At 32.6% G+C, this 25655-nt stretch overlaps 1 protein-coding gene across 1 annotated transcript in view; it reads left to right on the top strand.

Moving 5' to 3' along the window:
- Positions 1–25655, top strand: part of Ubx (Ultrabithorax) — a 325440-nt gene that overhangs the window by 274497 nt on the left and 25288 nt on the right. The window lies entirely within an intron of this gene.

Below are 25655 nucleotides of genomic sequence, written 5' to 3'. Positions count from 1 at the left end.
TATTAAATAACTTTGATGTACAAAGCTCGAAGCATTAGTGATAATATTAATAATATATGTCACCTGATCTGGTTAGTTCAGTTTGCAAATAATGTCACAACTTTATTACACAATGGGTAATATTATTTACTTATAATAAGTAATAAATGTTTATCTGACGTCCAGCTACCGCCTACGATTAAAGCCATCCATCCAACGTGCAGGGCCAGCACGGGGAGATATAAATTTAGGAGCCTCAGGCACCGGGCGCATTTTTTAAAGGGTACACGTTTTAGAGTAATAAGAAGATTTTTTTCTCTTCAAAATGCAAATAGGTAATTCTGATATAAGCAAACATACTGTAAAATGATCACAATAAATTAGATATAAATATTATTCAACCCTTTGAAAAAAAATCACCAATAAAATTGTGTCCGGATTGATTAAAAATAATATTGGCTGCAGACAACAATTATTTATTATTACTACATTTTTTTACACTCTAAGTCCTCCATCACGACACAAGCAACATATTCCGCTTACTGTGGTGGTATTAAGAGATTTTCAAATATTGTCAGGTTATTTGTAACCCGAGAATGTTTGGCTTTCTTTAAAAAAAATTGTTAGCATTGAAATTGATTAGATATTATATCCTTTCTCAATTCAATGAGGTATAATACTAAGCATGTATTAAAATTATATGCTCATATCGTGAAACTTTGGGTATGAGCGTGGAAACGAAATACATGAAAAAAAATCACTAGTACCAAATAAAAATTCATAATAAATTTCAAAATTTTGAGTGGTTTACAAAAAGTTCATTTAATCACGCCATTATAATTATTATTTCTTCGCGGTATATTTAAGTTGTTCTATTTGAGATTTGAAATATGAGGGTGACCATTTTGTTATACACTGGACATTGATTTGTTTAAAAAACTTATTAGTATTTTACTTATATTATAATGAAAAACAACCTCCCCCAAAAATTTCGCGGAATGAGCAAGGAACACAGTATTTATGGAAAATATTCATTAAAGTATACCTAGTATTTATACTATATTTATGTAGTGGTTATTTTTTCCCATATTTACCTTTACATTTTTAAGCCATTGTACCTACCTAACCTACTTACCCACGCTTAAAAATAATTATCTTAATAGTCACAAACACTACCCTAATAACTTTCAAGGAAGCTATACTAACAATAATAAAAACCAAAATACTTGCAGAACTTAAAAATAATATAATTAAATTAGATTTACATTAAATTTTAAAAAAATCAACGAACCGTTTAGAATGAATTTGACCTATATTTTTACTTAAATTCTGATACAAATTTATTTATTTAAAAAAAGTTTAATTTACCTTTTCAAACATCAGAAATATTCATTTTCAACTTTTATCTTTGTTAGTGAGGGGTTGACTTAAACAGGAGTGCACTCGAATTATTTTAGAGCCCGTAATGGCTGACCATAGAATAAAGAAGAAACTAGAAGTGCCTTCCATGTAGATAAATTTGAATGGAAACAAATGTGACACTGATAGAGTGCTTTTTGGTACTAGACCATTTAGCACGCAGTCTATCTCTCTTACACTTGCCTGAATTGTATTTCGCCACCCCATTCATGTTGAAACTAAGTTTTGTATGGAAAATTCTGACGCAAATTGGGCTTATATTTGGATCACAAAATACGCCCACAAGGAACTTCTTTTGTTTTTCTTTATTCTACGGGGCTGACTTTTACATTTCTCGGATATTGCTTAGGGCCGAACCTGCTCCTGTCCCGGCTCTGTCGACTAACATGAATACCTACTAGTAATAATATATTACGTCTTGATAGGAAGAATGATTAATTTTCTATTTATACGCACGATTGTGATATCATTTGATTTATTTTCCACTTTTGCAATAACTGCTTCTGGTGCCGGTTTAGTCTTGCAAATAGATTTAATGTATGACTTCTTTGATTTTCAAATATGGTCTTATGAAGGTACCTATACCTTTTTTCTTATCCAAATCTGCCACAGAAAGGATGGCAAAATCGTCCAACAACTGGGCGTGAATAGTTTTTACCGGCTGCGCCACTGTTATAATTAGGGTTGTAGGCTGTACCACTATTTTACTAAGCTTCTAGGATATTTCCTAAAATGATGCTCCTAGATTGAATGCTTAGTTTATTGGTAACCGAGTACAGAGAATACGGATGTGTGTTTACTACTTGCAAGCTGGGATGTGAGAGGGAGACCAAACTAATACATTTGTTTTTATGCTACTATAATATCTCTGTCTTGCTCTACATCGACGGATACCTGACTTTAGTGTTCAACACCTTCGTTATCCTGAAATTTATTTCTTGATTATTTCAGTTATTTATTTTAAATGTAATAAATCTACCTACACGCTAGTTAATAGTATGTAGTTATAGATTGGGGACGCCCCAGGAATACATTAAAACATGATCAAATAGAGTTTAGTCGGTGTAAAAGACAAATAAATATTACAAAATATGTTAATAGGAATAAACCAGAAGTGTGCCCACCAAACCACCAATGGCTGAATGTTTTGTTTAATCAGTTAGTTTACCATAATTTATTAAGTAGGTACTAGGTGAGTTGGAATCAAAATAATTTTAACAGGGGGGTAGTATTCTGCAAGCCGGAAAACATAATAGGTACTAAATAAATAAGTCAAGTATGATCCGCATAGTATTTATTTATTTATTTAATCTCAATCAGGCGGCACCATGAAGAGGTTGTTCATAAAATTGCCTCAAGTGGTCGTGGTCCAGGTAGGCACTGCACTAGGCGCTACTATATAGGCACTAGGTAGGCACCTACTCCCAGCTAGGTACCCCAGCCAGGGGACGATCGGCAAACTCGTAAAGCCAATAGAAAATGAGATTTTATTGGTCAGTTTTACGACGCGTCCCTTTATGGCTGTAAAAGTGAAGTTACCGACGTCAATAATAATCGCAGTTGTTACTTATATTATCTTGCATTGTATGCTGTGCGAATCTCGGAGGTCTGGGGAGAATCGCTACTAGACGAGTAGGGCATATTTAATTCAGAACTTCGATTACATTATTGTATGTAATTTTAGATTCGGATGAAAATGTTGAAGGGAATAACCCTCACCCTTTTATGAATCGCTCTTTGCTTTATTTACTCTTTGTGGATGGTTGTTTTAGGAAGCAAGGCTAGCATTAGAGTTCTGGTACCAACCCTGGTGTATAGAAGTCAGCCATAGAACTGTCAAGTAGGATAAAAGAAGATGAACGAAGAAGTAGATGTGAATGTTAGAATAGATATTTATGTTGTTTTGGAGAACATTGGACGTAAAAATAGGTGAGACTCATAGACATATGAATATTATCCTATGTCTGTGGTGAGACTCCTACTTGACAGTTCTAGTAGATGTTTGTGACAAATTGGATGGGTGCTATTGTGTAATCAATTGTGTCAAAACGATGTTTTCTGTGACTATTTCATTATTAAGCTTACATATTTTAATTTTGTGTGACGAGGTAAGAGCTTGCGTACCTACATCCATACAATAATATACATAATATATATATTTATACCTACATTCAATTTATTTACCATCAAAAATCTCCAAGATTATAAATATACATACGGTAAGGGTCAAGGTAACATAAGATATGTTTAATTGCACAGTATTAAAGATACACTAATAGTGGGTATAGGTACTTAAATTAATAAAAATATTATTCAATTAAAAAAAATAGTAATATTTGTAAACAAGTTCTGCCATATAAAATTATTTTAATGCTTGGGTAGGTAGACATATTTAATCTTATGTTTATTTTTTTTTTACACTGAATATTCCGCGTAAGGGTACCTACTTATATGGTTATAGTAAGAAAGTCATACAGGATAGTTCATTTTGCACCAACAAGATTTTACTTGATACGATATTTTTTTTCAAAAACTGTATTTTACAGGTATTTAATCATATTATTAAAAAAATGTGATCAAATATCTAGGAAGATAGATACAGCGTTTTCATTTTTTTAAATCCTAATGTTTAAATTGCGTATGATTGCCTATAAACATCAGCTACTTATTACGCAGTTTGTCTAAAATTAGCGTTTATTTTAGGTAGGAATTTTAAAAATAAGCGTGGTTTAAAGAGTGATCTTCTCTAGGTATTCTTAACTATACCTAACAGGGAAAACATATTGTTTATAAGTTCGATTCCACTCCTTCACATCTGCCTACCTGCACATTATTGTAGATACCTTATATTTGGTAGTGGTGAACTCATAGGGATGAAAGCTCCAGGTAGGTAGGTAGTTAAGCTCCGGTATGTAGCCACTAAAGGTGGGGTCTAGCTTTCAGAGAGGTTGAGAAAAAAGTTATCGCGCGCCATATATCTTACTTTCCATTATAAGTTATTTGAGAGTTGCGAAATTTATACTCAAACTTATTTGAATATTTATTCGGCGGCTGAATTGAGAGATTTATCTTTGAAGTTACCGCCGACAATCTCGGAATGCGGGATGTAATGTAAATTCGGAGAGTTATGATATCAACTAAAATTCTTTTATGATTTTTTTCTTTATAGGAAGTCTAGAAAATTGGCTCGGGTCTACCGCCGCACCTTTAATACATGTTTTTACGCAACTTAATTAACATTTCAATAATAAAGACCATGCTAGAAATGCAAGGCTCACGTAAGCGTAATGAGTAAGTTTAAAGGAACGTTCAGATGGTTTTGGCATGTAGGGCAAATAAACGAAAAAAGGAGTGTAAGGCGAAACTATAATGATAGAATAAGTCGAGCTCCCCCTCCCCCAGCAGGAAGACATGGCACGATCAAGTGAACCGAATACTTGGGTCGGGCCATGTTAAGGGTGAGAATAATAGAAATATATGCATGAGACAATGTATGAATGTGAATAAAGAATAAAGCACGAAGTGTGTCTCTTTTCCTAGTCCTGCGGGAAACTGCCTAAAAGTTTAGTCAGATAAATTTATGAAAGCATTTCATTGAATCTAATGCACATGTATATTTATATCTCTATAAATTAGATTTTTTTGTTTGAAGATGCACTATTATTACCCTTATGTATACCTATGTCATTTTAAGCCCCTCTATTCTCTATACCATTATCTTACAGTGAAGTCTTTATCACACTCCTTAGTCTTTTTATGTCTCCAAGGGAGGTTTAGTAGATTGACATTTAAACTTTCAGATATTCAGTTTCATTTAAAAATGAGTATTTCTTAGTCAATACTGTTTAAAATCAATTATTCTGTGAAATAACAATTTTTGTATCAAGTAGGTACAATTTACTCTAAATTATGCAGTGTTCCCACTGCAGCTTACGGTAAGTACCTATTTTCATTTTATTTTTAATTTTTCTAAATTCCTACATGTTATTTCATTGACCCTCTACAAATATGAGAAAAAACATTTTATTGACCTGACATCTTCAGGTGGGGCGATTAACCTTAAATTCTCAAAAAACTAACATGAGAGATCCTAAATTTTTATTTATATTATTTATAGTGGTACGCTTTGGTTGGACTCTTGTTTCTCACTCTTTCAACTCTTTCTAGTGACTTTCATTAAAATAAACCTGTCATAATAGGTATATATTCATGACTTACGACAGATTAGAAGCTCTATAACACACATTTTCTATATATTTTGCTAATATTTTACAAACTTCTCTAGTCGATAAACTTTTTTTCATTATTCAAGGTTAATAAATCATTTTTCACCCACAAATAGCACTTTGTAACATCACGAAAAGTCGGTAATATGTTGTATTTAAACTTTTTTGGTTCACCAAACATTAGACACAACAAATCTTTTGTTATGTTGGTCATTTTTTGTAAATAAACGGGGCATCAAGAAATTGACCAGCGGTAGTTAATTTGTGTTTCATGCCCTTCGCGTCTAAGACTATATGCCGCTGCTTTTTTTAACGGAAGTAACTAGAAAGAGTTGCAAAAGTGAGAAACAAAAGTCGTGTAAAAACCTTAAATGATAGTAATTAAAATGACTTAAATTAAACTTATTAGATATCTAGTAACGATGTCATCGCAGGTCAATAAGATTTTTGTTTTTCTCGTAGGTCAATAATGAAACGTTTAGATATTTATAAATTCTAAAAATGAAAAAAATTTACTCCGTCCTAGTAGGTACGTAAGTTTTCTTAATCAAAATTGCACAGGAATACATTGTTAGACATTTATCTATGATGTATGAAAATGACTAATAAATATTTATAGTTAGTTATAAATCAAATTTCAAAAATATTATTTTTTTATATTATCATAATAATTATCTTTAACATAAGAATTGTTTACTTTTTAAAATTTCCTACAGAAATGAGCGTCATTTCAAAATGACACCCCATTGTTCATTATAGTAAGTAATCAATTTCAAGAATAATAAGATAAATTATTCTATTTATAAAGTATATCTATTGGAGATCATTATTGGCGCCGTTTATTACTGTTGCAATTTTCTGCTTAACTACGCACAAGTAATGCCATATAATTACGTCAATTATTTATAGCAGTCTTACGTTACTTGTGACACAGAAAATTCCTTTATTCTTTAACAAAGTCCATTCTATTTATCATGACATTGATTAATGACCTAGGAATCTTCTATTATCTGTTTTTTTCTTCTCTCCCCTCCCTTTTAAATTAGCTTTCTCATTCTTCACAATATGATAAAGGGAGAACGTTGTAAAGGAGTACCTACAGCCTCTCCAACTTTTTAAATATGGTGGAATTATAAATGTCCATTACTTTGGTTTCAAATAGCTTCTAAATATTGAGAAAATATTAATAATTTTGAACGATTTTTATAGTGCCAATTTTATGAAAAAAATCGGCGCTTAAAAATATATAATATAATTCCACAGTTCTATCCTATTACTAACTTTAGAATACATAAACTATTATCAATTTACGGCTTACAGATTGGATCCACCGGTTTGTCGATAACTAATACAAAACTACATGTAGGTACAATGCATTTGACCAATGGACGTTATGCTAGGTTAGAATGTATTAGGAGCACTAAATTGGGTAAAGTTTTTTTTTTGACCTATGTTTGAAACAACTTATTAATTCACAAGTAGCTGAATACCTAGCAGGAACCTTCCTATCTAGTGTTGGATTTTTTTTATTTTTTTTTTTTATTTTCATTTCAAATTGCATGAGTATTTATTCAACTTGCCAAAAAAATCTATTATCCTAGAAGGTAATCCACCTATATAATATTTTATCTTACCCATATATCCAATACATAGTTAGTTAAAAATGATTATTCTTTTCTACTGCAGGTTTAAATTTATAATTCCAATTTAAGACACTCCCTTTGTCCTTTTCCGACGTGTTTTTTTCTGTTCCATGTTTCAAACATAAATAGGGGATGATTATTCACGCAGTGAAGATTAGAAGTTTTTAATTGGCTTCATCCCCCGACGCATCCCGCTACGGCATAAATTTGTCGATAGTAGAAACACCCCTGCGAAGGTAGGAGCTAGAAGCCTCCCTTACTTAGAGCCTACTTGACATTTAAAAAGCTCGAGGAGCTTAATCTTACTTTGGAAGGTATATACTATTATGTGGCTAGAATTGGTCGTTCTTTATCACTTTCTTTGTGTTTTGCTTTACGTGAATCCCTCCCTTATAAAAGGTGAGAATTTTAATTTAGTTGGTTAGGCTTTTTATTGAAGTGGCTGCGAATACAATATTATCTAGGCTTGTATCATAAAATAATACAAATTTATGCATGTCACCTAATCTAATTAATTTATTTTTTCTCTATTTATTCTATACAAGGAAAAAAATGCTGATATGTAATGGATATCGTCAACTGAGCACCCACTTCTAAAATACAAATTTTGACTTCAATTTAATGTCATAATTATTATAATTGTGATAAATTTTTGGGTTTTAATGCATGTTTGTTTCCTCCTTCTTTAACGTTTCAGACAGTGTAACAGTGTAATTCTAACTTTGGCTAAAGAATAGGGAAGCGCAGCGCTACATAGTAACCAAAAAATTAAGCACGATAATACATGGCCGTGAAAACCTTAAAACATTATATGTATTATCTTATTATCCCTAGGTACATACCTATTTGTTTTCTGTACATGATTAATATTTAAAATATCAAAATAATATTTGTATAGCGCAGTTTTGTGCTATTCCACTTCAAGTGTGCTTTACCATAGTAGGTACCTAAACCAAAAATACCCAAATAATGTTCTTGTTCATTTTACACAATGATACGATTGGTAAATGGTAACAGAAGTCTGGGACGCCCGAGGAAGACATGGCATGACCAAGTGAATCAGATTCTTGAGTCGGGCCATTTCAGAGTCAGAATAATAGAAGAGTATGTATGGGACGATGTATGAATGTGAATGAGGCAAGGAGTGTGTGTCAAGACCGAGTTGTTTGGCGATCCGTTCTCTCTGCCTAACCCTTCCTGGAAACGGCGTGATGTTTAGTTAGTTATAAGATTTCTTTCTTTCTAAATTACAAGTACCTATCTACCTACATATGTAGGTACCTACCTACGTACCATACTGCTTTATTTATTTTATACAGTTACCTATATTTAGGTAGATAGGAGCATAAACATCTTGGAATATATAGCAATAAACGAGTTCACACAAGGATATTGAAGACAATATCATACTTATCCGAAGTATGGTTGACTCCATTCATGAATCGGAGAAAAGCATGAATTACTTAAACTTTAGAATAAATCTGTTGCACGATCAATACCATACAATATTTTGGTCTAAACAAAGGTGTGCCCTTCCTCCATTATCTTCCGGTCTTTGAAATCGTTTTCCCATTCGTTAAACGTTCCCTCAATGCAAACAGTGCGATTTATGTTTGGAATTATTTCCTTGTTTTATAAAGGGAGGTTTCCTCAGCCCTTCAGCCCTCCGGCCCTAACCCCGGGAAGAGGGTGTGAGGGTAGTGGCTGATTTAGGGATGAAGGCGTTTGATTATCTAATTTACCTCTATAATTACTGCCTTTATTGCAGTCAAACTATGCTGACTCCTCTATCAATGACCAACTATCTGAATTCATTAGGCATAACCTGTTACTTTTGGAATACATAGATATGTTTCATTACCGAAAATAAGCATTATTTCATTGAGTGGATAATTACGTAAATTACTTATAGATGTGAGTTTAAAGTTATCTATCTTAACAGACTCGTTTCGTCTAAAAAAACGTTTTTTGGGGTCTATTTGTATGTTTCTAATACGAAAAACCCACTATCCAACTTTATATATTGCGGTTTCAACTGCTTGAAAAATCTATTTAGAATTGAGAAATGTTTCCACAATAATAAAAATAAATATTTTCTTATTGGTTTTCCATTAAAAATTGCCGTGGAACTGAATTTTATTTGTTCACTGTAGGAATTATCTTTCTTACTAGAAACCAAATGGAACGGATTATTTCTTAAAAATCTATTATTTTTATTTCTTCAACCGATACAAAAGTAAGCTTCCATCTCTTAATTTATTCTTGCTCCGTACTAACCCTTATAAATAATTACCTCCCAGTAAAAGGGTGACTAAAACAACCCCCTTTAATTCGCAATTATATTGCACTCGTTCTAAATTACTACGACTAAACCTTCCAAGCTCCAAGGGTTGCAGTGTTTTTTACAATTTTTCTCCGAACAAAAATACCGCAGTCGAATTTTTCCCATCATGAAACTGAATACTTACTAGTAAGAAATAATGTTTATCATGTTTTAAAATTTAATGAAAACGCATTTATTATCTTACCTTAAACTGTCTTATCTGGATGATGTTTTCTTTATACATATTTATTTCGTTGTGTCATTTTATGAAAAATGTATTTATAAATTTCGATAAAATAAAATAGATAATGAACTGCTTCATATATAATATTTTTGACCACCAGTGAAATCTAGCGGCGAGTAGCGCAAGCAGTGCATAAAGACGTATTTATAGTTATTGCGAACGCCACTCCCATAAATCTTGGAGGGCGGGGCAATGAACTACCGAGGATTGTTCCGTTTCAAGGTAACGCCATAAAAAATCATTACCACGTGCGAATAATGGATCTTAATAATCATGCTCAAATCGAATCAAAAGCATCTAATCAATTCTTATTTAATATTCAACCGAGCAATAAACCATAAAATGATCGTTGCAATTGTTATTTTACGATGGTGTTTATCTGTACTAAAATAACGCTCTCAATCACGAGAGGTGGCGCGTGCCGGTTTGTGTCCCGGCTAATAAAGCAATCGGTTCGGTTATCGGCCGCTAGATGGGAGTGCAGGTTGTAACGCCAGTCGCTAACTGCGGTTTTATGGGGAACTAAAAATAAAGACCCCGTGGAGGTGGTTTGATGTTTACGACGCCATTTTCAGTTCGTATATCGTAAGGCGCACCGTAACCCAACACTCAGTAGCTTATAGCTTGTAGCACGGCATATAGCGTATAGCTTATGTAGCAAGTCCCCACAGGGAGAGTGGAGAGGAAAGTAAAATGATACATTTTGGCGGTCTAGAGCTTTTGGAATCCTGAAGCTATTTGATGTTCGTTGCTCTTTTCGTGTTTTTTTCAATTACATCTCATTCATTAACATGTTTAAATAAAAAAAGAATGGTATGTTGTTTTTGTCTGATGCAGCACTAGCGTTCCAACTGTTTGGACCCAATGCAACTACAGCATTCCCATCTCAGCAATTTTGTAAGCCTGAATAAGATGGGAAAGAGGGATGTTAGTATCCGACTAGTCAGATCTAGCCACAATACCTAGCTTCAACAATTTTATTCTGAATAGTGGTTTCTCACCTGCGACCGAGGTTGCTCAATGGTTAGTGAATAAGTTCTCTGATATTTATATTAACTTACATTTTACGTTTCTAGAACCTACATAGTACCAACAGTAACTAGTCATTATCAAACATTTTAGTAACAATATTTTCCAACCTATCATTGCATGAAGAAAAATGAGTACCTACCTACCTACGGCTTTTTTCAATCAATATCTATACATACAGTTAAAATGTGACTGCTTGATCATTTCCTCGTAAAATATTAGTTGTTCAGAATATATCTGAACACGTGTTCACCTAGGTGCCCTTGCCGGAATTAAATATAACGGACGAAATGCGAAACTATTATTTTTTAGAAGAACATGTGTCCTGACTTTCCCATTACATATTCGTGCTTTACTGATAGTTTGTTATGAAAATTATCAAATCATTCGTTATGGGAAACAATTCATTTTACCAGATTTTTAATAAATTAACAATATTATTTCAAATAAGTAAATTTTCTCCAAGTTGGTGAGCCAACGATTTTTTTTTTACAAAGTTCGTAGATTGCAAAAAAAAGTACTTAATTATAATTCGTAAATTTACTTTCCTTAAAAGCCACGGAAAAAATCCGTACAGGGTGGCCAATTTCGGATAAGCGAAACGGCAAGACCTTCATAAATAGATGAACGTATAATGTTCTCAAATTCAATTCGAAAACATAATAAAGTAATTTTTTTAAATTCACTGCTCCAACCTCCTAAAACTAAAAATAATTATTCTAACTAACACTTTTTTGCGTCCAGTGGATATTAGTTTCCTCTAGCTTACCCGAAAATCTCGTGCTATTTGCTAATCTTATTTTTTTTCTCGTATCAAATTACCTTTCCTTAGACTTGATGATACAGTTTCGCCTTTTGCCGTAGTAATAACGTGAAGTATGAAAGACTCTACGTTTGGCCGTGATTTATCCACGTTATATATTTTCATCGTTTACGTTGGGGCCGGGATTGCGTGACCCCATGCCGTAACGGAAAGCAAATTATGTTCCCCTGGACTGCGTTGGATATTATAATAATACATTGCGTTTCTCAAAAAATGTTTCAACAAATTATTTCAGTTTGGTCCGAAGAAAATCACACGAAGATTTGAAAACCCTCCAAAATGCGAGACTTTACTAAGAAATTGGGAAATCTAAGAAAAACATATCAATTCGTTAAAAATCAACTAAAAACTTTCCGAGCTAATGTAGATATTGTTATATTTAGTTCATGAAATTTTGAATTATTTTATAGATTTGCAAGTCGCCCTTCAGATGACATTAAAAAAAAATCGTACCTAGGTAGTTACTATAAGATAATTTTCTTAACAAATATATATTATTAAAATAAATACCGGAGAGTCCAATTATGTCCAATTTTCCAATTATGTCTTAAATCCTGTATCTAAATTTCGCTAATAAACAATTATTTAATCTTAATTAAGTGTATCAAGTGACCTACCAGGTAAGTATATTAAGGTATATTATCTCCATATATAGTTAATAACATATATCATTGTAGAAATGTATTTTATATTTGTACAACGCCTTTGAGGTGATTTTTCACAAAAAAAGCGCTACACAAATTATCCAAATATTATTATTAAGTTTAAACTAACCTGTTTTAAATCGCAAAATTCAGCTAAAACATGTTTTTTTTAAAGTGTATAAAACGATTCCAAAATGTCATGTTCCGTCTCCGGGCACGCCGGTAATAAAGCTTTTTAACAACCTCCATAAAAACGCATAAAGCTTCACCTGAACTGGTGCAGATGTCGGTAAGGCTTCTTTACGAGCTGCTAACAAAGTCCGTCATCCGAACCTTCAACAGAAATAATATTACCTGAACTATGTAGATAGGTACTCAAAGAATTCTAAAAACCTTCAAAAGAATGTTTACCCATCATAAAACAGTTAAGTCGCTCGAGGTCATTCATTCATTGCGTAACCTATTGTTTAAGTTTTTTTTAAATAACTGCCTGAACAAAACGCATGGTGAATTCAAAAGCTAAAAAAGACCGAAGAGCTTTAATTTTATGACCACTTCGGAGATACGCGGGAAGATTCAATAGATGTCCTCATTCAAAAAACAAGGTTTTTTTGCATTGTTGTCCTTGTTTTGCATATTTTATGGTAATGGGGGGGGCTGGTTGTAAACGTTGTTTTGACAACATGCAACCTTATAACTGTTTGGGATTTTATCGCGTAAGGATGTCGACAGTCGGTATTTTATTTCTTCCCGGATGAATTAGTGAAAACATATAGTGGGTTTTATCTTTGAAAATACATAAGTGTTAATTTTTCAAAATGTGTTTCAAGTTATATGTTTTTCAAAGGTTTGCGTGATATTTTTTTATTTATTTATCTTTTTATTGCTAACCAGCTTTGCCCTCTTTTCTAAACTGCTAAGTTTATGATTATTTGTGTATATATTGTTATATAAGTACGATAAAAAACTTTTTCAAATAATTATATTTAATATATATAAGATAATGAACTTCAAAATAATGTGTTCACCTACCTATACATTTCAGACAAGAAACCTAGGAAAATTTCATAACGCTAGACCTTATTGTTTCTGATTTTTAAGTTAGTAATTTGATCATTTTTCCTGCTCTGTATAGTTATAAATAATATCGCTATAATAAACTTATTAACATGTTGAAAACACAATCAAATAAAAGGTCTTACATAGCTTGTTCAATAGCTTTAAGAACTCGTCAATATCATAAATTATTTGAATTCATACCGGAAATAGTGATCAAAATTGCCGAGTATCCGATTGGTCCCATCTGAATTTCCGGCACTCTCAGGGCTGCCTAAAGCAAACATTTCCCAATCCAACGATCAGTGGAATTGCCGGAAAAAGTTTAGGAAACCCTCAGTTTCCCTAACCCTGACCCTTAAAGTGTAGACTTAGCCGAGATTCCCGATCGCAGGGGAGAGATATCGGATACGATGGGCAGTAAATAAACCCTTAGCGAGAACCTTTACCAAACAGATTTGGATGGAAGTTTATGTGACGTTTAATAGAGCGATCATTCCTACGGCGCTTTTGCGATTTAACAAAATATTTTCTCACCAAAAAACGTATTTTTATAAATTTGTTATAAATATCGTGTGATTTTTTAATATTAATTTATTACCTTTATATCGATAATTATCTACGTGATAATATGTAATCAAAATTTGCACAATTTAATAGCGATGCAAAAGCAGTGTTTTATACTGAAGAAAAATAATTTTAGTGAAAAAACATTGAAAATAGTAGGTACTCTTTCTACATTCGCTAAGATTAGTTCTTATTGTTTTATTAATATTAGGAGAAGTTGCACGATGTCTTTAAATCATATAAATATTAAAGTCAACATTTCTTCTTGGGATATTTGTGCAGCACCATTTTACAACTAAAAACCAAAATCAAACCCTTCCTACTTTAATAATATATTCCAAATGGCTTCTTTAGATTTTATACGTAGGCAGAATCACTAGCACTTTACATTTAAAGAATGATATCATTTTTTTAAATTTTCGTCCATCTTTTTAACTGTTTATGTTATATCATTTAAACCTTTAAAATAACATCTTATCCTCAACCCTGTTAAAGCAGTGCCTTCATTGAAGTTTTACACCGCCATCAAGCGACGATAAACGTAATAAAATCATCGTTGTAGCTCTTTGCTCGCGTGCCCTGTCTTTCGCCGCCGGTTAATAATGGAAAGCATCACCATTCGCAGCCTGTTGGGAAGGTCGTAAAAAGATTTAAAGGCCCACTCACAGATGGCGGTGGTGTCGCGTGCTGCTACGGAAATGTCGAGGAAAGCGCAGACGGAAATGAGGCTCAGCTCAAAAGGATAGATCGATATTTTAAAGTTTCAATACAAATTTATTTACAAGCCAATAGAGCAAGTCTTTCGTCCTATTTATTATTATTATAACTACAATTGGAAATATATTATGACGTGAATCATTTATACCCACATAGGCAACTTCATAAAAGTTTTATTTTGCTTAACTAGAAATTTTAGAAGGGAAGATTTAATATAAATAAAGATTCTGTATTCTGTTGTAAGTCAAATCAATGCTTTGTAAATTTTTGTTTGATTCTTTACAAATGTCTTAGTCAAGACGTCTACGAGTATGTTTGTTGTTATCTAGTTTTTCTGTGGCGCGTCTTTTGTATGATAATGCTTTAAGTGGTTTTTTTATGATAATTAGCCAAGCATCTTCATTATAGTCCATATAATTCACTGGGATAACTATTGATTCAAAAACACAAGCAATCTTAAGTCAATGAACATACATTGACACGTTGATTACTTAATAAACTCTATATTCTTACTCCCTATAAATAGTTTCCAAATTGTCCGTCAACATTTGAACAGCTGTCATAATTATAATTCATTAGTAAGTTCGTCATAATAATCTCCTTACTTAACACACACCCTTTCTACTCATTTTCGCGACTAAATAACTTAAATCGCGTGTACTGGCCTTTATACGTAGTAAGCGGTAGCATTACACATACAGGCGTCTTTACGTTCGACTTTATAGGGGTATAAAAGTTACGAGTCTAGATAAGACCCATATGGCTACAATTCTTCTAGAAAAGTCTCCAGCAAATCAACACTCATCAAAAGACACAACCCCACTGAAACAATTTAGATCTTTTGGAGTATTTGAGTGTGTCATTTTATGTGTAGTGTGTTTATTTTCCTGTCTGAATTTGGATGTGTGTTGTTGGTGGGTCCATACAAAACGGTTAAGACGAAGTGGTTGCCTTTTATTGTTTGTAAATTGGCAATAAAATTATGGTGAGATTCACTGTTAACATAGGTCGTGATGCGAGAGTAACGACTTAATGTCCCACTCAGAACGATGAAGGCGCGCTTAACAGTTCATTTTGTCGAACAAGTCATTTAGACACTCTTACTGCTATCTAAGTGTGTAATGGAAGCTTTCATTGTGGGCTAAAAGCTCAGAATATTTTAACTTTTTTTTCAATAAAAAATGCTCTTTTCATTAGAGTCTTGGATGTTTTTTTTTGTAGGATGATACCAATAGGTACATTTTCTTCGATACCAAATCCAAGGAAAATTACTTCCAAAAGTTTTAGTAGGTATTTCCGTCGTTTTTAGGAGTTGTATCCATAAACCTAAAAAAAAATATTATTTTTAATGCAAGTAGGAGAAAAACAGAACCCATAACACAAATGAACCCATAACCTCCATACTAAAAGTCATTGTAAGCAAATCTTTGAATTATATTAGCTTTTACGTTGAATTCATTCACCTATTAGATTTACGAGAAAATGTACCAACATTCGCTGAGAACGATTGATGCCGATTTTATTCAAAGTTCAGACAAGTAGCTGAGAATATCAAACTGGCAATGAAATAATTTTACGGCATTCTAAGTACGGCATTTCTCATCCATTTGTAAAACATTTTACGCCGTAATCAATTACAGTGGTAGAACTCGTTTAATTTGGTCATTAAAATCGCATTTAATCATGTTTACGTACAAAACACCCATTCGGAATCAAAAGACGAGTCCCGACCACTTGGGAAGCCATTAAAATGCCGTGAAATGACTGTCATCTTTTATTGACCTATTATTTTTACAGCTGACCATTATTGAGTCACGATTGAGTCGTAAAAACTCATTTGAATGACTCGAAATAAAAATAAAAATACATCGGAGTATCCTTCTGGTAGTTTACACCCATTCTGTCATTTAGGTTCATTCATAAAGTCTGTCGATCGAAACCTGAATGAAATGGAGACGAGATGGGATTACCTACAGATAATATGGAAATAATTTTAAGGGTGACCAACTGCGAGGGGAATACTGCAAATAAAGATTTTAGCCATAGAAATAGGTGACTTTTCTCCCAACCTCCTAATATTTTACATAACTAGGTACTTATATACCTATAGGTAGGTATAATACAATAATATTTGGATGATTTGTTTAGTGCCATTTTTCTACAAAATTACCTCAAGGGCGCTGTACTATACATTAATACTAAAGTTATTATTTTTATTTATTTAAATTATAGTATAGTTGTTATTGAAGAGGTTACGTGCTGTCGGATGCCCCCCACGAAATGTTTTTTTTATAGCGGCACATTGTTATTATTACATACCTACACGTGTTTTTCCTATCCGAAAAGACAAGTAGGTACCTGCCTACCTAGATAATATATAATATAGATATGTTTTTTTTAATTTTCATGAAAAATAAATTAGATTGGTAGGACTTACAGTCAATTTAACTAAATGTTAAAATACCCTAAGATTTGAATTTGCTACTTCTTCTCATGCCCTCTTCTAACAGTGGTTGGATAGCGTCAGTTCAATCTTTACTATCTTTACTACCTGTATGTTTCATGTTTGTATTCTACATGTCAGTCACGTAGATCATGAAGTTAGAAGTGTGTCTCCGTTTTTGCGCTACACCGCATGAAATAAAAAATACTTGACTTATAAATCTACTAAATTCTAGCTTAATTAAACTAAGTTATACGTGAGCACTTCAATGTATAACTCGGTTCAATTTTATTAGTGCAGGATATTACGATTTTGATCTAGATAAATCCGTGCTGTTTAACGACTTAGAATTAGTATTTACACGGAACACCACCGCAATAGAGATGTAAACATGCAATAACGTACGCCGTAAAACACTTAGTTCTATTACATCGACATAAAAGTCACTGAATGGAGATAGTACCTACATAGTTCCCCAAAACACCGAAAGCATGGCCGGCCCGTTCAGCCCGTTCGGCCCGTACTACTACCGATTCTGATACTGACTACTCCACCTACTCGAACCAACATTCAACACTGTATTACTCTCACACACAGAGCAATAAACTTTCCGGCCGTAGTAAAATCGCATGGTAACTTTTACGGCCGAGTTTACGGCATTTTAATGTGGCCGTTTTATGACTTTATAAGTGGGGACCCTTAATTTTATGTTTATTACTGTTTATACGATTCCAGACGGTCCCCGCTACAAGTTTCGAGCGTTTTGTCTCACTTCGAGTCTCCGACGGCGCGAGAAACTTATGGTACCGACTTGTAAAATAAATGATTCCGTACTGAAATGATTCGATGACCCGCCGGCCGAAATCAGTTCCCGAATCATGTTGAACACGGTGTCAATTTCAGTTTTTATTGTGGTTATATGGCGTTGATTTAATGATTTCCACATTTTTAATGCGTGGCGCTTGCCGTGTGATTGTTTCATGATTTTAACGTCAATTTGTTATTTGAATGGCCGTTTATTATTCGAATTATGGTACTTCAAATAGCATGCTAGTTAAATTTATATTAATGCACATTTAAAGACAATGCGCATGCCATACCTAAACGCAATATATTTTTCTTTGCCTATTAATGATTTTTAAGGGTACCTATATATTTCGATTTTATACCTAGCAGCATTTTTGTGAAATCGCCTCAAGTTTGTTGACGTAGAAGCTATACATTTAGATAACAATATTATAGATAGGTACCTATCTACCTACCTATATAAATAAATATATTACATTTATTCCTTATTATCCTGGAGCCTTTCAATTTCATAAATAGCATTGATTGTAGATATTTTAAACTTATTCATTATTTGATCATTTTCAGAGATATATTATTAAATAGATAAACTAGTAGATACTTACGACTTATTATATCCGTACTTACCTACCTGCCTTTAACATTTTTAATCAGTTAAATAGATTGGTACCTACCTACTTTAAAAAAACCAAAGAGAAATAAAACACTCCCGTGCACAGATTTTCAATTAAATTATAGCAGATTAAGTAGGAAGGCGGGTACCTAAATAATATTTATTTTGCTTTGTGTAAATTTCATCTGAATCCATACATTTATTAGGCGAGTACTTTTAATGAATATCCACACCTGACTCGGAATTAATTTATGCTAGCAAACCCCCTCTAATTAATTTCACACGGCATAAGTTGTTTTAGTGCCTACCCGCCACAGAATCCAAAAGTTCTAGAAGAATAATAATCTAGGTACTATTTTACTAATTTTATTGTTACCAACAGCGACTTATTAAAAATGATTTGAACGTAATTAAATAATAATAAATGCAGGCAATACCTTCGTAGGTATATATATTTATATGTTTTTAAGAATAGCATAAAATGAAATATCTGATTTAGTTATTATTATTCTTGCAAAACTAACTAACTAACCACAGAGAGAATAGACCGTCAAAAAACTCGGTCTCATAAATAGGTAGGTACTCTTCATTCATCATCTTTGCTTTTTGAGTTATTCAACATTTTTCGGACCTAATAACCTACGTTTTATTGCATAAATTATTTTGTAGTGTTAGCATTATTAAAGCATGGATAATAGGTATCTAGACAATTTTTTTGATCTATGGAAGATTATAATTAACTTTTCTTGTATTTCAAAAAAATATTTTTTAACAATTAGTTAAAAACTTGTATTTTTTACTATTTACCTGTCTTGACCTTTGATAAATTTAAATAAGTTTATCTACAGGTTTGATAAAAAAAATCTGTTTTATTTAAAATGTTAATGATTAATTAAAACAACTGTGGATATTGTTTAATAAAGTGAAATTTCTCACAACAATTTCGCATTAAATGAAGTATTTCAGCGATTCTCATGCAGATACACTTCTTTGTTAGAGATTTATTCGGTCTTTTTGTATTTATCATACGCACCACCTACCAAACTACCCTTGTCATTTTTTGACAGCTACACCGACGGCCATCTTTATTTTCTAACCAATGATCTCATATCTCAAAGGTGATTGGCCAATACCATCTATACCTACTATTTATGTAGGTAGACTGGGCAAGAAAAAAGAACACAAGACTTACTTGTCAAATAACTAACTAAAATGACAACAACCTACCTACTTACCTACTACTAAAAATAATTGCTTTCAAATTATTTTCGAAAACTAATGTACCTATAAATAATAATATTTAGATGATTTGTATTGCGCCTTTTTTGTGTAAAATCACATCAAAAGTATTGTACAAACATATAATACATTTCTACAATTATCAATCTTTAGTATCTAACTAGGTATAGACTAGTCAAACTATTTTCATTTTGTAGCTAACAGATTGTATCCTCCGGTTCGTCGGTCACTACTACAATATGTAAAATGCATTTGATCGATGGACGTGATGCTAGAATGTATAGGTATCTATATGTAATTATTCATATTTATTTATATTTTATACAGGCATATAATATAGAGTAACATAGGTACTTATATTTATTAGTATAATATTCAATATTATTGTTAGGTGGGTAGGTAGGTGCCTCCTATATTAAACCAACTTGCACTTAACCATCGAGTGTAAAACTCAATATTCCTGTCAAGTGAACTAATGAAATATATACCTATAATTAGGATTATAGGTAGGTAGGTAATATTTTTTTCCTAATAAATAATTATATCTGATATTATTGTAGAAAGCAATCACTTTGTGGTTTGACATATTTAATAAAATAAAATACTTTTTGTTTTAAAACCATGAGTTTTTAATAATTTTAGAACCGACCGGTTTCGCTTTACTCTTCTGAAGATGCTTGAGTAAAGCGAAACCGGTCGGTTCTAAAATTATTAAAAACTCGTGGTTTGAAAACAAAAAGTATTTTATTTTATTAATTACCTACCTATATCTATCTGAATAAAATTTGTTAAAAATACCTCCAAACCTGTAATAATTTTTAGAGAAGTCGTTGTTTTAAAAATAAAAATCTTACTTTTTTATTATAGATAGTACCGCAATCGATTATTAAAAATAAATCATTCAAAAAATTTTACCGGCATGTTGTATTTTATTTTTCTTCATTCAATAACTTAACCAAAAAACGTAAAGCTTAACAGGATCTTACGACAAATATCCACATGTAAAAAATATCTGGTAGCTTATCTTACAATAAGTAGGCCTTATAATTGTAATTAAGTGAATAATTAAGTGAACAACCCAATGAGGCCAACGTTGCTGAATTGAAATGTGAAGTACTGTAGAGTAATGTATCAATAAAATAAATAAATAAAATAATTAGACTATTTTTGTGCCATTGTGAATGCACCACTTCATATAGGTGGCAGGTATTTTAAAACAATATATTTATACCTACCTATAAATGATACCTACTTGATATACTTACCATAATCTACCTATAACTAAGCAGATAAACCAAATAGCTTCATTTTCGGAATGAAAGGTCTTTTTAAATTCCACAAAAATAATTGTAATATGAAAGCATTCTCCGAATTGGCCAGTGGCCATTTAATTGTCTTAATTAAGGATATTTGTCATTCTTCCGACACTTTGAATTACAAAAAATGTTCAGCTCTATCAACCTTCTGCTGGCTCCCTGTGGATATTTTTAAAAACCAAGTTAGGTAAGATTTGAAACGCATGACAACATGGCTAATTAGGAGATAATACAAAATATATTTTTGTAGGTAGTTTAGTAGTAGGTTCCTACCTAACAACCTATCTACCTACCTACTCCTGATTGCACAAAAATATTTAGAAAAAAATATACTTAGGTACCTACGTAGGTTTCACATTTGTGAAAATATTGATCCCTTTACTAATAAACGTCTTTTAAATTTTACACACCTGATAAACAACCATTGATCTATGGTGAATGGTTGTTTATCTATTATTTAATGTTAATTAAGTGTTTATATCAAGTGACCAGAAATGTATTATAAATTTGTACAGCGCCCTTGAGGTGATTTTGCACAATAACGGCGCTATAAAAATTATCCAAATATTATTATTACTGTGTAAAATTTAAAACACGTTTATTAGTAAGGACTTTCAAATTTAGGAGCTTTTAATAAATTTGTAGAAATATCCAATCATTTCTAACCGGACATTTTAGTGAAATGAGAGTTTCACAAAGCTTTATTGTTATTGGTTTGTTTTACGTTAGCTATACACAGGTGGCATATATCATCTTTAGGGATGCTGTGTGAAGGGTTTTTTTTAAGGAAAAGAAGGGGGAAGTAAAAGGGTATGATGTGTGACTAGAAATCTGTGAGTCAGTGTGTCCAGGAGTTTCGGCGTTTGAATTCATCCATCCCACTGCGATGCAAGGCGATGGCTCGAGAGAGTCCTGCTGAAGAGGTAAAAAGATCTCCCTTAACCGGTCTCTCCAAATCTGGCCCGCCACACGGTAAGTGGGCACACGCTTCCGCTGCCAAGACCTAGACAATCCTCACCCCATGAATCCGGGCATCCCTGCTAAGTCACCAAACGTAGCAAACCACTTGGGGGTACTTATGGCAGAGGTTATCCAAGAAATGGTTCACGGAGCGGCGGTACCAATACCCGCCTCCCAAATGGAAAACCTAATACAATTAACTTTTTACCTAGATGGGCACGTCGTTGTACTAATTTATTTAACAAAATATATTTTAAGATTTCAAATACCTACAAGTCTTTGTGGGATTCACGGATTTTTAGAAAATAATTTAATGTACATGGGTACCATATATTATATAGGTAGGCCATTGACGGTGCTACGAGTTTGTTCTGTTGTAATTAATAGGAGTCAACTTATTATCTATGTAATTATGTAGATACTACATGTACTATAGTATAATATATACTTAATATTCAACTTTGCTGAAATTAAAAAAAAAATCTTTCCGTAAAAACAGTAGGTATTTTCTAAATTAATTTTTGTTTGTGCTTAGATATGTTTTTCTTTTGTAAAGTAGGTACCTATACTTGTCTCTATTTGAGTTGGCAATAATACTAAATAAGTTAAAATAGGTAGGCTCGTATAAAATTAAATTGGCATTCTCTCCAGACAAGATAAAGTATTGCATAAATGAGCGCACTCAATGTTGGCAAGTGAACATTTTTTCCACAGAAATAATATAAAATTACACAAAAAAGGACATCGCCGAATGAACATGATAGTTGTGGATGTTGGAGCGTTGGGAACAAATTGTGTTCCTAGCTCCGCTTCTCTCACTTCGTCATTCGCGGGAGAGCGAGAGAGATACCTCGCCAGAGATAGACAAATATATAGGGTAGAGGGAGACAGCTATAAGAAGCATGGCGTTATTTATGAGATGCACATTTGGGTTGAGCATTTTGGAATAAAAAAAATATGGGCCGTGGCACGGCTATAAAATCAACAACTGTATTTAAATTTAGAATATTTAGGTTTTTGTATGTCGCATTTTTGATTAATTTGTGAGTGTGCGTAATTTATAAGGCTAATGTTGTTTTGACAGACATAAAGTAAAGTCCTGAATGTTATTCGAGAATGAATATTATGAAACATTAATCTTGAGGGGTTTCGCTTGGATTTTCGGCGCCAAGATAAGATGTTAAAGCAGGAATTCAAGCAAACTTCACCTTCGTTAGTTTTGTATTTTCTGGTGAAAATTATTTTCAAGTAAGCACTAGGTATAGGAAGAAATCTATTCTTATATCATCATTTCGTAAACTACCTTCAATATTTAAAAATATTTTCAATAATTACCTGCTTTCCCCATTCTGTTACCAACCTTTTACTTAATATCTTCTTTTAACAAAGAAAAGATTTTTTTCGATACACTTCACAAACGGACTTCAAGTAGGTACCTACCTACTCATCTTCTCTAAACGCCAAGTTACTTTTCCTTAATAAAATATTTTTATCTAAGATATTAGTGAGTTTTAACAAACATATGAATTCAATAAAAAGATAATGTTAATAGGTAGGTAGAAAGGAATACTAAGTACCTTGTTATAAAAGTATAATTCGAACATCACAAGAAATGTTTTTTGAGAAACAAGCTGTAAAATTGTTAAGAATAATTTTATAGAAACAAGGTTAATGAATTCAAAACCACCTAAATACATCAAACGTTGACTTTTATTCCAGGTATGTGTATGATATACTGCTGTGGTAAGTAAAAACGCAGTGAATTCCTTGAGACTCTCAAGGAAGTCACTGCGTTCTTACTACGGCAGAATAGTGTGCAGACATCTGCTTAAATGTAATTTTTTTCCAAACACAATGATTCTTTTGATGATGTTGCAGAAAATTGCAACAAATGTAAAAAAATATATTTGTTTTAAGTGAACTCATTTCTATACAATATTGAATTTTACATCTTGACGAATTTCCACGCATCTTTCCAGAAATGTTCCCTAAGCCTCCTCCAGACCGGAGTACCCCGCCACGACCAAAACTCATCACTATTCAGCGCGGGCCGTATTTTTTCACCTAAATCAAAATGGAAACTTCCAACTTTTAAAGCGGGGCTGAATTTTAAATCCGTACCCCTGCCTACCCCCTCCAACCCCTGTTCTGTATGAGCGGTGAGTTATGGCGGCCAAATGGGGGTGTCTCCCCTGCCCCTGCTTCGCCCCCCCCTAACCAGCCAGCCCTACCTCCCCCCTCCTTCCCATTGGTCGCCGGGGGTGGGGGGCTCCCACCCCATGTGATCAATAAAAGTGCTTTATCTCTTTTTGGCACGTATCGAATGGGGTGAGACTTTTCTTGGCGTTATCACTTTAATGGAATTATAAGATTTTAATTCGAATGATTACCATTTATATGAAAAAAAAAAAAAACATAATTTTTCTTGTGTTATTTCACCCCAAACGCAATTTAATCTCTTAACCAACAAAATTTAAGAACCTACATACCTAGGTATCATACAGTAATTAGTCTATTTAAGGATAGGTCGTGTTCTTGTTTTTATAGAAAAATGCTTAAAAAAAAACGTTAAATAAATATTGAGTTCACAAAAATAATAAACCTAACCAACATTTTACGAAACAATGATTATATCTACGTAGGTATAGGTATAAATATAAGATCTCTTTGATGTATGCACTAACTCTGACAACTTAACCTTCATAATATAATATTTTCTTTGTTATTTCCAAAACAAGACCAACAAAAAATAGGTACCTGGGCATTATTTTAATCTAACCTAACCACACTTTTTTTTAAATTTCAGTAAGTGAGACGTGAAATACGTAGGAAGATATACCCAGTACCTAATGTGTATTCACGAAATAACTAATTAGATGGGTAGGTACGTTAAAAGTTTAAATTTTTTTACTGTAAAATTAAACAAAAAAATAAATGCTTTTCTAGTGATTAGAAAAAATGCTCACCTTTTTATTGCAATTCCTATCAGCTCACTGTTTAGATGTAGGTTGGCACTATATTCACCGTCCCATTAGAATCTTCTCTCTTTACTTCTTAATTGTTTTTATTACAATACCCCCTTGAAAACTTATATTAAGGCGATGCACTACTTCGTGTAATATTTTAAATTGAGCCGCTATCAATAACACCCCTTACGTAAATGGCGATAAGGTTTAAATTCCCGTTTAACACCATCCGCCTGTTTTGATTTATGCAAGAAAAAATCATGGCCAAAAAGTGTATTTTATTTTATTTTGTGGATGTTCAGGCACAAATATATTTTTTTTCCGATCATTTTATAAATAACTTAATTTTTCACATTATACAATAAAATCATAACCGAAAATGGGTTCGTAAGTAGGAGATTTTGAACTTTAAAGCAGTTTTCATAGTCCTTATACATTATTTTATTCTGGGCTTAGAAAAAGAAATATCTAAAAAATACTCGATAATTTCAAAGGTGAATCTATTCTACTCGTAGTATTTAATTAAAGCATCTGAAACATTTCTAGGTTTCCAAATTTTCAAACCAAAAACACATGATTTTGCATTACTACGTAGTGCATCGCCTTAAATGTTTTGTAAATTATACCTACCTATAGTTCGT

The sequence above is a fragment of the Hesperophylax consimilis genome, chromosome 14 (assembly GCF_061612785.1).
Source record: "Hesperophylax consimilis isolate HC1 chromosome 14, BYU_Hcon_1.0, whole genome shotgun sequence".
Lineage (NCBI taxonomy): Eukaryota > Metazoa > Arthropoda > Insecta > Trichoptera > Limnephilidae > Hesperophylax > Hesperophylax consimilis.
Note: the sequence above shows the minus strand (reverse complement) of the source record. Positions and strands in the feature narration are given on the sequence as shown.